Source organism: Phasianus colchicus, chromosome 4, assembly GCF_987193195.1.
Source record: "Phasianus colchicus chromosome 4, bPhaCol1.hap1.1, whole genome shotgun sequence".
In the NCBI taxonomy this organism is placed as follows: domain Eukaryota; kingdom Metazoa; phylum Chordata; class Aves; order Galliformes; family Phasianidae; genus Phasianus; species Phasianus colchicus.
Genome location: NC_143439.1, coordinates 9,142,774 through 9,157,613, shown reverse-complemented (window position 1 = coordinate 9,157,613; position 14,840 = coordinate 9,142,774). Strand labels below are relative to the sequence as shown.

The 14,840-nt window shown below is 35.6% G+C and overlaps 1 protein-coding gene across 11 annotated transcripts in view; it reads right to left on the bottom strand.

Moving 5' to 3' along the window:
* TTC29 (tetratricopeptide repeat domain 29) overlaps positions 1-14,840 on the bottom strand; it is a 366,043-nt gene that overhangs the window by 144,530 nt on the left and 206,673 nt on the right. The window contains exon 5 of one of the 11 annotated variants that reach the window (XM_090138569.1): positions 12,820-12,926. The exons of the other annotated variants lie outside the window; for them this stretch is intronic. The gene's annotated coding sequence lies outside the window, so the exon portion shown is untranslated. The remainder of the gene's footprint in view (positions 1-12,819; positions 12,927-14,840) is intronic. 11 annotated transcript variants of the gene reach the window in all.

The following is a 14,840-nucleotide window of genomic DNA, read 5'->3' as shown; positions in this document are numbered from 1 at the left end:
CTTTTCTCAAGAAATTTACATCTTTCTCTCATTTTCTGTTAAGGTTTCTTACCCTGTTTTCTCACCTAAAGAATTATAATGAGGTAGAGTGAATGAGATCTATGGGGAAAGCAGTGGACCTAGAGACTAAAGGTAAAAGGATGATTGATGGTATGAAATTACCATAAAAGTACAATCAGGATCAGATTTTAAAATGAATTTTTAAGCAGCCTAAGAGATACTCTTTGATTTGTAGTCTGGTGGAATGGATAATGTCTCATTCAGTGGATAAAGTTTCTCACTGTGTGACTTGAGCTTTTTCTGATCTTTCTGACTGGGAGTAAAATGGAACCAAAGCCTAAAGTGGTTTTTAATGCTGAAAATATCAAACACAATATTCTTAATGTCAAAACCTAGGCATAGCAGGTGAAAAAAGAAAAATAAATATAAGAAAATTATAGAGTCGGTATTATTGTGTTAGATAAAGAAGCTATCTTCCTAAGTACCCTCTTGATCTATAAAGCATTTTAAGTGCAAGAAGGAAAGGGTCAGATCTTTATGTTGATCTCTATGTTGATTTTTAAACAGCTTAATATTATTTAAAAAAAATTTAAAGGCAGTAAATCCTATCAAATATTAAAATATGAGACAAACACTATAAGTTATGCCTATTTGAGCACCACAAAAGTCTTGTGAGCCTTCTATAACAAACAATTTACATTGCTTTTGCTCTCAGTGGGTCAGTTAAAACTTTTCCTATGTAACTGCAAGTATTAGAATAAATTTAGAAAAGTTTTAAATTGAAATTAAGACATTTATTTTTCTAATTTAATATGTTCCCATGAAGCAACTCATTGGCTCTGAAGGACTCATGTTAGAAAGAAATATGCTGTCAACATTCTTCTTTAAACAAAATTTTTGCAACTGTGAATTCTTGTGGTTTTTTTCTCCCATTAGTCTCCGATTTTATTTATTCAGAGTTGAGAGGGTTTAAATATGATGTTAACATTTTAAAATTGGATTTTTTTTTGGTATGCTAATTCACTCTTCTTTGAAGTAAGAAAATATATATATATATATATATATATATATATATATATATATATATATATATAATTTACTTTCTACTATATACTTAATAAAGAAGGATGTATATACCACTTATCATACAACCTGAAAGGTTTCCATTTATTACATGCATACGTTATTTTATGGCTATGTATCATGATATTAAAATTAGAGACAATATTTTTAAATAGTTTAGCATTATAAAATAACCTAAGATTTCCAACAGTTGCTTTTTATGACAGTTTCCATTTTTTTCCCTCCTACTGACAGTTCCCATAATGACTTTAATCATATAGTCTGGAAATGGAGCAGGTTACTGAACAGCAACAAACTCACTGGTCAATGTCGGTGTCACTTTTCTGGGAGCAGGACTTTTTGAGCATCAAGGAACTAATTTTAACAGCCTGCTGGAAAAGTGTTAAGTGCATTAACTCCCTGTCAATCACATTTTTAGCATGCTGGCCAAATTATTATTATTTGGCTCGAGACATTCTATTGAAACTTATTTGTATGGTATTCTTATCTGTGTACCTTATGTGACTAATGATGATTGTTTATGGAGAGCTGCCTGTCCAATTATTTTTGAAGGAACACAAGAATGCAGAATGACTGGAAGCATCAGGTTTTTGCCAGAGAATGCCTCAGGTAAGAGGAGAATGGCTAGAGGCTATAAGGAATCACAAGAGACAAGTCAGAGTCGTAAATTGGGAAACTGACATATCTCATCTAATATACTTGCTAACTAGGCCTTTAAAAACCTTGACATTTAACTAAGTTTGTGGAAAAGTTATAGATTTTGTCCTTTTCTATTGGCTATAACTCATTAGTACGATGAACGGAGGTGTTTATAATCATTACCAGCATTAGCAGACTAGTGTACAGGATCATTTAGAGATCTAGTTAAGCACCTAACAACTGTTCAGTTGTTTATGTAGGTTGTACCTTTTTCAAAGCCAAGTCAGTCAAAAATGATATTGCAAGTTATTTACCCTTTTGGTACTTCAGTGTATGAAATGGGATGAAAGACTGCTGGTATTCAGCTGAGGCATTTAAATAATGCTTTGGAAGTCCTGGCCTGCTTAGAACAGATTGCAATCTTTACTGTAAAACAGAAATTTCTGATGGTTTTGAGAGAAAAGGTACCATAAAACCAAACTTTGCACAGAATGGTGCCTATTAACTGAAATTGATTTAAAGACATTAGGAAATAAACAGCAAAGTAAACTTAGTCGTTACCCAGTAACGTTTCAAGAATTTTTTTTTTGTAATTAGATACATACTCTGCCTTGAGTCTGATACTCAATTTTAATTTCTACAGACCCTCATCTAGGTGAAAATATCTGATTTTTGTGTAAAAAAAATAAAATGAAAATCAAGCCACAGCATTCTATGAAGTGAACAACAAAAGCAACTCATTGCAGTAGGAAAAGTGATCACAAAGAGGCAGGAGGAGGCACTGTAGCACAATGTCTATCACATGGCAAACGCTATTTTTTTCCTATTTTGCTTAGCTAAAGAACTAATTTAAAAGCTATATACTTAGCAAGTAAGCATTTCTATGCTTAGAAATTGTTATAATTATTCAAAAAACAGGGAACATGTGGAGGGAGTCAATGAGGGTGGGGGAGAGCTGGCAGGAGCTGTTAGGGATTGTTTTCCCAGGGCAGGAAACTGAAATTCAGTAGGAAATGGCATTTTGACAAGCACTTTGTATTTCCACCCCAAATGGAATCTTGCTCATTTAGTGGAACTGGAAATCAGTTATTTGAGACAAAAGGCCCATCTTAATCTTACATGTGAGCAAATGTATTGACTATTACAGGATTCGAGTTAACTCCTCCTGCACTAAAAAATCATTACTTTTACCTAATGTTCTTTGGAACATGAATAAATTATACTGTAACATATTACAGTAGGAGAGAAAATGACTACTGCTGTTGAGGTTGTGTGACGTTTTCCATGCTACCCCCAGTTTCAACAGCTCTCAACTTTCTGAGAACTTCTGGCTGCCAGGTAAAATTTTCTTAGTTTATGCTTCTGCTGGATGAAAATTTGGTTTTGAAAGTTTGAGGGACTGCTTCCATTATTTCTGAATATGCATGAATAAAAACACATAGCCCATTATGCAAGCGTTCTTTGTTCCCTCTGCAGTGTTCTGTTGTAAAAAGGAAGGGCAAAAGAGGTATCATTTTACATGAACTTGCAGACAGCAAATAAATAATTGCACTTCTATATTTGAATAGCTTAGTTATTTTTGAAAATAGTGAAAATCTTAGAGAAATTTCCATTTTTGTTCAGTGTGCTGCCGTGTTCCTTTAGCTCTTCGTCCTCAGGAAAGTTTCTTTAGTACACCTCTAGCCTGTTTTTTATGTGATAATCACATGAAAACATATTAATATAATGTTTTTAAATGGTGGTTCATGATCTACAGTTACTTGGTAATATTTTCACTGATCTGACCTTGCTCAGGACTGTAGGCTGGGTTGTACACACGTAAGAGTTTGGATGTAGTGGAATGAAATCACATACATAGTTTCGGCTCCATTAAAGATGCACCAAGTAATCCCATCACGAATCTAATCTCTAGAGGAAAACGTTCAGATGGCATGTTTGTTTTCTCCCGGTTCGTAGAATGCAGTATCAAATTAATTAAAGAAATAACCATGTTGAACCTTGAGAATACATCAATCCTTGGGAAGAAATAAAAAGAAAACCTGACTTTTAAAATGGTGGTCCCACCATCTTCAGTTTCACAATTGTGGCAGGCATGTTCACAGAGGTAGCAGACTCCTAAATGTTAGGATTTACACTAGAAATGTGACTTCAAATTATTCCCAGCCAGTGTGGAAATTGCAAGCATATAATAGCACTCATTTTCTACTGAAAAACAATAAAATATTTTAACAAACTGCCTGTGCAGGACTAGAATGACCGTAGAAGTTATTTGGCATATAAATGTTTAGGTAAGAAAGATAATAATTCCTGTCTCAAGATACTGCAAATTAGCCCAAAACCAGGCAGAATAGGCTTGAATGTATGTAGAAGTGTCTGAGTGTGCTACTGGTCCCTCTAAAATTCCCTTACTTTTTTTGTGAACAGAGCACAAGAGTTAAGTGAACACAACTGTGAAACTTTCAGGCACTGTGTTCCCTAGTCTACAGATAGACCGTAAACCGTATCATAACTTTACTATGAAAAGAAATGTACAGCAGTAAATACGCAATAGATGAGTCTGTTGTTTCTGCCATAGTGGTTTCTGTCAGTAGTACTCTAAAAAGATTTTAGCAGATTTTGCAACTTGCTCTCAATTCCTTCTGTTAGAGAATAATACTTCTCCTATCACTGGAGCCTCGACACGAAGAACCTTTAGTTCTTGGTCAGTGTAATTTCTCTATCTTCTCCTAGATAGTGGGCAGAAGAATAAAGGAAATGATATCCCAAACATACCTGACTTCCCTGCTTTTTTCATTATAGTAACATCTCATAGAATCAAAGAATCCTTAGAGTTGGATGGGACCTCACAAGACCATCTAGTCCAATTTCCCTGCAATGAACAGGGTCACCTGCAGCTAGATCATGTTGCCCAAAGCCTGATCCATCCTGGCCTTAAAAGTCTCCAGGGACAAGGCATCAATCACGTCACTGGACAACCTCTCTCGGTGCCTCACCACCCTCACTGTAAAAGACCTTTTCCTTACATCTAACCTAAATCTACCCTCTTTGAACTTAAAACCATTTCCCCTTGTTCTGTCATCACAGACACTGCTCAAGAGTCTGTGCGTTTCTTGCCTGTAGCTCTCCTTTTGATACTAAAAGGCCACTATCAGGTCACCTCGGAGCCTTTTCTTTTCAAGGCAGAAAAGCCCCAGCTCTTCATCATCATGCTTCCTAGGTATACCATAAGTTGTGGTTAGACCTTCTCCACACATCATTGTCTTTCACTAGCCTGAAATGAATGTTATTATTTTATTTTGGTGTCATTCAGTTGGTGTTTTATCTCTGTTTCCTCATAGCTTCTGGTATCATTATAGACCAGCATGTATTAAGAGGTGTTTTTTGGTAGACATTCAGTCTAAAATTACATGGAAACAAAAGGCTTGGGCATGATTTCTACTTGTTACGATTCTTCTTTTCTCACTGGTAAAATTGTTTTACTGGAGTGGAGGCACAGCTGTCTTAATTAGCCACTACCTGAGGATCTACCTAATATATCTTGTTCCAGAATTATTTTGTAGCACTTGTACCCTGCTTTCTATTGTTTAATTGATAGGCAAAAGTGAGTAGAAGTTAACTATATGCTGTAATAGCAGCAGTAAGTTGAAAATGAGATATGAAATATTTTTGCTTCACTATGAGGTATGGTATGTTATTGAGAAATCTGCAAAGAAAGTTACTATGAGATACATACAGCATGAGAGCTAAATTTTAAAAGAGCTTTTTCTGGAGTGGTGTTCGTACAAATCCTCCAGTAGAAAGCACAGTTAATAGAACAACAGCTCAGTACATTCAAATACTATGTGTGTCTAAGTCCACTAAATGCACAGGGCTGCCCATATTGTTCTCAGATTGGTGGTTCTGTCCAGCACGCAGGCTTAGCACCATGCACGTAACAGCTGCTGAGTTCAGGGGAGCCCCTACACATAAGTACACCTCTTTTGGCTTTAAAATTTCTTTCTTTTTTTTTTTTTTTTTCATCAGATCTGAGGCATGCATGACCGGACATGAACACAATAGTTATAGAGAAGAAACTGGAAAAGTTCGTATATTTGTTGAATTTTTACCAAAACAACACTTGTGGACACACTTCCATTTCCATTTTCCTGTCTTAATAGAATCTGTAAGAAGGCAATAATGAGGTGTGGCCTGGTCTGTGTAGGTTTTCACTGATCTGTTAAATATGAACACTTAAGAGATCCAGCAGCCAGCAGCTGCCTGTGTCTCCAACATCCACACACACAGAAGCAGACCTGATGGGTTGATGTGGAATGGGTAAATGGAAAGAAAGTGCTGGAAGCTGGATTGGACTCTGTGCCACCCATTTTCTTCCCCAGCAGTGCCACTCTGCTATTTTTAATTATTTTGGGCAAGGAGATTCATGGAGCAAAATCATTTTTCCTTTTGTCTTGTGGAGGTCTGAACTGTGAATCTGGTGCAAGGAGAAATATATGAGCGGATAGACAGAAGGTTCAAGACTGGAATTACAGCTGAAATGGAAAATAAGAAAGGAAGTCATCTAAGGAATTGAAGACAAAGCCTTTGGACACGCCAGCAACAACAAAGGATTCTCCCTTATAGTAAAGGATCATGACTAGGCAGGAGGCAATAGATAACCTACCAAATCTATCCCCATAGCAATTTCTGTTATTTAATGTTATGGATAGTTTGCTTCAATGCATGACACACATGATATTTGTTATTATATGTCTTGGTCTTGATCCACTTGAGACAGGGAACAATTTTGCTGAAGTCAAACAACGTATTTTAAATTATATATGTATTATTATTAAGAGGTTGGACCAGATGATCTTGAATATACCTTCCAACACAAATCATTCTGTGACTGTCTACTGAGTTACCTTTAATTAGTTCTTTATGTTCCCTTGCAGTTTCAGGGCCATTTCAGTCTGTATTGGTATAACATATTAAGCTGATCAATGAAAAAGTTGAAGTTGTACTGACAAATTCCTTCTAAACATATGTCTTCTGTTCTGCATTTAGGTGTAGCATATAAGGTCTTTGACCTTATGTCTTTTACAGCATTTTTTTATTTTCTGCATATCCAGAACATAAATCAGTATTTCTGATATGCAGCTAATACCATATGTTAAAAAAAAAACAACCTGCATTTGATTTATCTTACAAGTGCAGTCCTTACCTAGAGAATCTTCAGGGATAGCAATGTCAAGCTGGTTCTATTTTCCTGACTCTGTCACCAGCTTGCAGGATAATTCTAGTTACATAATACTTGGTGTCTTAGTTTACTTATCTGTTGGTCTTGGATAATATCTTTCAATTTATTTGTAAATAAATAAGAATATCTACAGAAATAGATATAATTTCTGATGGAATGAATTATGCTTGAAACCCAAAGTATTTAAGTATGGGCAACATCCTTTACTGTATGAACGAGGTCATCAGGCTAAATACAATACATAAGCCCACTATGTAGATGAAAGCATTAATTTGGGTTGATAAATCTAGGCTTGATCATCTAAAGTAACAATGTTGAACATAATACTTTTTGAATAACACACAAATACTATCGTAATGCTGAAGATAAGAAACATTCAATTCTCCTCACTGTGTTTGACCTATCTCACTGTACCCTTGGTACATGTGCAAATAATCTGTCAGGTTTACAAAAGGGTATATTCCTAATTTTACTGGTGAAAAAAAAGTTTTAATAGCATTTCTTTTTGAAAATAATACTTTCATTTCTGACATTTCTGTTAGATTCACGTCCATTTTACTGAACTGATGTTCTTCCAACAGCCTGTTATTTTCTCTTTCCCATTTATTGCTAAATGTATTCCCATTAATTGCTAACGTAGCCCCAAGATCCACTGTAACTGTGTCTCAAATTATCCTTAGCTGCATTATTTAGATTAGAATAGCACTTAGTAATTTGTGCAATTTTATTTCTAGCAACACTTCTTTGATTCTTAAAAAAACAGTTATGTCTTTAAAACTCTCCTTCACACAGTTTTCCTTCACACAGTTATATTTACCATTCACTTTTTCAAAATTAGTATTTTCCTAAATCTTGTCTGGAGCTTCCTGTCAACCCTCAATTTACATTTTTCTAAAGCTCCTCCCTCAAAAACAACAACAAAAATATTACTACGCCCATACTATCAAGAAACCAGGTGTTACCTGTTCCTCAGGATGATCTACACTAGCAAACAATGGAAACTACTTTAAAACACGTTTGAGCCTGTGAATATCAGGCTCAAAAGAAACTTCCCACCAACATCCGTCTTTTTTAAGCAAGAATGCCCCATTTATCCACATTTATCAACAGGAACTGAAGAACAATAAAATTATTTACTCTGACTCCTACAGACAGGTTATGATAGAACCAAGACAGAGCCTGAATTCCCTGGTCTTGCTAGAAAGCTTTAACCACATGTCAGACAGAATTGCTAACTGAAGGTATATAAAATCAGTAATGCCTCTTTTCTTTCATTACTTGATATGGAAAAGAACAGTTTGTCTTACTTTTACGTTCTACTTCTTATTTTCAATGTCTATAAAAGTCTCTCTTAAATAGTATAGTTTTTGGGGTGTCTGTTCATATTCAGGTTGACTTTTTGGAGGACAGGCAATTTTTTGAATGGAAAGATGCCACTCAGTTTTAGCAGTGGCAGGTGTCAGTGCATCTCTGCTTTGCACAGTTTGCTTGCAACTCTCACTAAGGTTGTGTAGATCTATCAGAAGAACAGAGCTGGAGAGGTAGTGTTGACAGTTGCAAAGCTCCTTCTGTTTCATTATTTGTGAGTAGAAAATGTTTTCTCCTGCCTAGTATTGCTAGTGCCCTTCATTGGATTCTGGACTAATTAAAATAAGAAAATTGTTTTTCAAAACAATTGGTGAGTCTATAAATAAAACATAACCTAACTGCAAAGTTATTACAGTAGGGAATTACCACACTGCCATATTCATTACAGTACACAAAAAGATCCACGTTTGTAAATTTATTTTACTAGTTCATTGGTTTGGTTGCTCTCTCATGCAACTCTTCAGACTCTAAAAGTATCGTGTTTGGGTCCTAAATCTTCAAGTTATAATCCAGGTTTTAATACTGACTATAAAACTTCTGATGATATACATTGTCTCTGCTAAATACAAATTCACTTACTAGAAAATTCTTCAATTTCAAATATTGGAAGACTTCAATTGTCTGAGCAGAAAGAAGTAAATAAAAGTGAAAGCTAAAGAAGGGAGGAAAGCTGAAAGAGCTTTTAAGCTCTCTAACTAAGGGGGCTGGAACTGCATGATTTTTAAGGTCCCTTTCAACCCAATTACATGATTCTGTAATTAAGCAAAGCTGATAGGTTTGTTGGGGCTAGATGTTATCTTAAACGTCCTTGGGAGTTCTGATATGGTCAGCACTGGTGAGTATATATAGCAATTGTGTATGCACATGATGTCCTGCAGAAACAGAGAGGAGCTTGTAGCTCACCAGTACATTTATTTAAGGCACTAGCAGATTAATGGAATATCACTATAATTATCTACATGGAGGACAGGACACAACTCAATATTTTGTGAAGCCTCTTATGCTAAATTCTCTTGTGTCACTACCGACAAGCAGATGAGCACTGTAACACACCCTTGGTCAAGGCCAACCCATCATCTTTTGGTGGAATAGATTTTATGCTGTGCTATCATGAGATGCTGTGATTGTTATCCAGGGTCACTTGAGACAGATCTTCTGTGTGATTCTTAGAAATATGCAAATAGTTGTCTCACCAAAAGTATTTTTGGTATCTGAGTTCTGCTCTTTTGTGTCTTTCTGACTGCTGTTCTTATCATGAGTAGAGTTCATGAGAGTAGATGAGAAAAGTCACTGACAACAACAGATTCTTTAATGATGTTGGTCTTGCTATCCTCTATCGGGTTGGTAATTAGCAACTGAATCTACAATTGCCATATTGCCATAGCTCCTATGAAATGATGAGCTGATGGGTAGCTGAAGAGTATCATCATTCATAATCTCCTAAAGATTGAGAAATGGTCTGCTTAGCTGGGGTGTTGTTACAGATTTTATTCTTGAGTTGGCCCAACTGAAATAGGAGACTTTGCAAATGTGCAGAGAGCAACCTGGTACCTGTGTCATTCTACACATTTGTAGGCCTGTACCTACTGAAAGCATAACTGAAGAACACGAAAGGACAGAAAATATAAATATCACCTTTATAACAAATGCTAATTAAAAATAGAGAAAAATGTAAACTGCATCTCTTCTCTGTTGCTTTCTTCCCAATATAAATGCTTTTTTTTTCTTCTTCTTTTTTTTTTTTTTCTGGTCTTTGTAATGTCAGATTATTAAAAAGCTGCAGCAAGTTTTTATTTCTTTCTCACTGAAATGGAGCAGTTATATTTAGCATTAGGTAACTACAGTGAAAATATACATTATCCTTAACATACACTTTACAGTTAGAAGGAGGAAGTAACTGCTAAAAGCTGCATGCAATACCAGACAACTGTGGTGCTTTAACTGTTTCCCTTTTCTATATCTCTTCTGAAGTATTTAAAAGATTTCACTGGTCCTTGTTGCCATGAGACTAAGCATGCTGAAAATTTTCTATGCATAATCAGTATTTAATGTTTTACTGTTAAACAGCAACAGTCAAATCAGCCCTTCTGGCTTCTGTATGTGAAAACCATAATAACAAACAACTTTAGAATTAGACCCTTCAGAATAGATTTTTGTCACTGTAACAATCACTTGAATTATTGTCTGAGAATTCTTCCTTTTCTTGGTAGAATTTTAGTAAAGCAGAAGGCAACAACTGGAACTTCATTTGAGCCAATCTGCAGCTATACTAGTGTTCAATTATGTTAGTAACCAATGTATTGACTAAAACTCTAGAAAACACCTTTGTGACGACCCGCTGGAGTGAAGAGGTTCTCACACAAAATATGATAACTATTAAATATATTATAAGAATTTGTGCTGGATTTGTATTTAACAACTTGACTGGAACTTTTTAATGAAAACACACCAAATGGATTTAAAATAAGTGATTTGAAATCCAGGGAGGTTGTGGATGCCCCATCCCTGGAGGCATTCAAGCCAGGCTGGATGCAGCTCTGGGCAGCCTGGTCTAGTGGTTGGCAACGTTGCCCATAGCATGGGGTTGAAACTAGATGATCATTATTGTCCTTTTCAACCTAGCCATTCTATGATTAATTCTATGATTCTATATTATTTTTTCTGGGCTGCTTGTCACCCTCATGTCAATCCAATCTGATGAACCCCCAAGGAAAGCAAAGGTAAATTGTATAAAGAGATGGTGTAAAGAGCCTAACACAGTGAGATCTCTGACAGCCCTATGATTATTGAGCTCACTGTCCCGTGGGGCTGCTGGGACCTGGGATTGCATGTGCCATTTAAAATCACCAGGCACAGGTATGTGGGTTCCACTAGGCCAGATTCATTCAAGGAATCACTTTCCCACAGGCAGTGAATAGATACGGGTGAATGTTGATAATTAACTGTAGTTCACACCTCAACGCAATTAACACTTTTTCATTTGAATGAGCAACATTTTTAATGTGAAGAGGTTACTGTGCGATCACATTTTTATTTCATACTTATTGCCATATGCTCTATGTTTTGTTCTTTTAAATACTGTTAATATTCTCTTTGACTATATCATATACAATAGCACATCTGCCTTTTGATTTATAAAATATGCTTATGAGACCAAAAACATGTATGGTATTAAAATACATTAGACAAACTGAGCCAATGTCAATTATAAGAATTCTCAAAAAATTCCATTTATGGGCTCAACAAAGTCTCTTCAAAAAGATCAACCCTGAAGCTTCTTGGGGAACAATCTGGGGCTGTTTTGGTCAGCGGGGAGCTGAACTCTGAGCTCCCACTGCTCACTGCAATTCATAGCTGCCTAAATAGCTTTATAATTCAAGAATTTCATCTCATCTGAAGCGTCAAAGTAGAATACAAATAGAGAAGTGACCTATAATCAGTAACTCAAGCCATGAAACTCATGTATTTGGAAACAATCTGGGAATCATTGCAAGCTTTCTAGTGAACAAGCAAGCAACTACATTCTGGATTACTTGAAGAGACACCAAATTTAGCTTGGCTTGAGTGCATTACAGGGCGGAGATAAATCTCCAAAAGGAAAACATATACCTTTCTTTCCCAAGTACATGTCTGAGAAAAACACCAGTGGATCCTCATATTACTGTCTGTCCACTAAAAACACTAAAAATTATAGTTTTCACACATTTCCAGGAAAAAAAAAAAAAAAAGAAAAAGTATTTTTCATCATGTATATTTTACCAGGAATCCTTTTCCCTATAGTTAGGGGAAAAACTCCAGCAAACATCAGAATGTTTGTTGGCTCTCTAAACTGCAATTCATAGTTTCAACACAGTATTTAATGACTTAATGACTTAAATGTCACTTAAATAAAAGTTTCAGTTAGTTTTCAATGAAGATTTTTATGAAGAAGAAAGCAATTTCTGCTAATTAGAAGTTTGAAAAAGATACCATTCAACTAAGGCAACACAAGATACTTCATAATTACAATAATGAGAATTACTCATTTCTATTCAAATCTATTCAATTCCAGGCACATTTCTTATAGAACTGATATATAGACAACAACCCTTTGTTGCTGTCATTTGATGATATCTCTAGCTCCAAGGATTCTCTGCATACGCTGTACAATAGCTTTACTTTACTGAAAAGGAAGGAAAGCTACAGAAAGATATGCAGTACACTATGAATAGGAGAAAAGAGATTTTTAGATTTTTCTGCATTTTCTTTGTGAGTCTGCACTGGTAGTGTTCACGTTAACTTAATTTTGTGATTCTGCTTCTTTAGTAAATATTCAGTCCTGCTACAAAAGATGATTAGCGGCTGTGTTGGCAGAAAAAGCTTCAGCATTCTTTTTTTATATTTACATTCTGCTGTTAGACATTTCAGATAGCATTCAAGGAATGTGCACTTTAAAAGAAATGCACTTCAAGCACAGAGATTCTTACTGCTGTAGGAGCAGTGCCTTCACTTACATCACTGGAATGTACAACTAGTTTCTGATGATGAAGATGAGAATCATGAGGCCTGGTTCCTTGCAGGCTCACAGCCACATTCACTTATTCATCAGCAATAAAAGGTCCTGCATACAAAGATAGGATATGCTTCCATCATACTCTATCTTTTACCCACGTAAAAGACAGCTAAACAAGAAGACCTATATAGGATCAGCCAATGGTACAATAAAAAGAGCCAACTTATAACATAAATCTCCATTCAAATATTTCTAAATGGGTACCTATGCTCATCCAGCATCTTTTATGAATACGTGTGTTTCAAGAAAGACACCATGAAAGCAATTGCTGATTGCCGTATTGCTACAGATAAACTCATCCTGCCTCCTGTCTGCAACTATCAGAAATGTTTACCAAACATGGGCACTGTCCACAAGATCCAGAGCCACAGAAATGTACTTGAGAAGAATATATAACCTGAGCATTGGTTAATCTAAACATTTGGATGAATTAGAAGATAGAATATTTGCCCAAAAGAAAATTTTGACATATGAGAATTTGTGCCTTAAACCAGAATAAGAAGATACCATTTCAGTTCTACTACTAAATTCTCCCAAGCCTAGGGGAGAAAAGATTTTGAACAATTAAACATAATATAACAAAACAATATAAGAACAGTCTTCAAAAATAAAGTATTGAAGTTTTAAATGAAACATGATACTTAACGTTACTAAAATTTCTAAGTATACGCTGAAAGAATAACTTGGTTTAATTTGTTTTCATTGGAAAAAATAAATAAGGCATTCCTACAAAATACATCATATGTCTTTCGTTATCTTTTCCAACAGAAGTTTGTTGAAGTTTTCTGTCACTGTATGCTGGCCTTTGTAGTGTTCAGCAAACCTGAAACATTCAGAATCAGAAACCTTCTCTTTGTTCCTGTAATCTGTTATCCTAGGAGCTCTTTGTGCACTGGCTAGCATGAAGTGATCTTGGCCTACAGCTACTGCACAGCATAACAATGCAAGTAACAAATTTAAGAGATTTTTATTTTTAAGTATCAATAATTTGAAGATGGAAAAGTAAAGCAGGAATAGATCAGACTAATATTCAAAATGACACCTTGTTACTCACAGCTGTTCTCACAGAATCTTATAATTGTTTTGAACTGGAAAGGATCTTTAACGTCCAGGTGGCCCAACCCCCCTGCAATGAACAGGGACATCTACAGCCAAATCAGGTTGCTCAGAACCCTATCCAGCCTGACCTTGAATGTCTCCAGGAAAGGGGCATACACCATCTCTCTGGGCAATCTGCTCCAGTACTTTGCTACCCTGGAAATGGTAACAAAGCAGAACTGATCTTTTCCCTTGTCATTTAAGGAGGCTTCAAAGTTTCTCACTGGAGTTTCTTCTGCCAACATACACATGCATACACAATATCTAAATTAAAAACCAAAAAATTAAACAGTGAAGAATTGATCAGAAAGACCTTTACAGAAAGCATAGATGTTCCCCAGTTCTTTGCTTGGTAAACTGCTTCTAGAGTTCCTGAGGAAGAATCATCAATATAACCCCAAGAGACCAAATGACACCTTAGTGACTGGCTATTTATCACACTTTTGTCAGGAAAATTTGTACTCAAAGCATAACAAATGGTTCTTGAATTTGTAATATCTAATTCATGTGGTATAACTAACTGCTCAGTGATATATTAATGTCAATCTCAGTTAAACTGGTCTAATTTTGTTCCAGTTGCTACCAGAAATGAATGTTACCCATACAAACTCTACTCATTTTGAATGCATTGAATATAATGCAGTTACCTTCCAAAACCAATTTAAGATGGTTTTAATATACATAAATGTTACTGTTTTAACTTCCACCAGCCCTTTAGCTAGCGAGGAATTATACCATTAAGATTAACAAAAGCACATTTTAAAGCTTTTCTCTTCAGATCTATCAGTGTAAGAACATAGCATAAAGGTGTGAATCTTTAAGTGAGGGCAGCTTCTAATACAATGCAGTAAAGTAGAGAAGAAT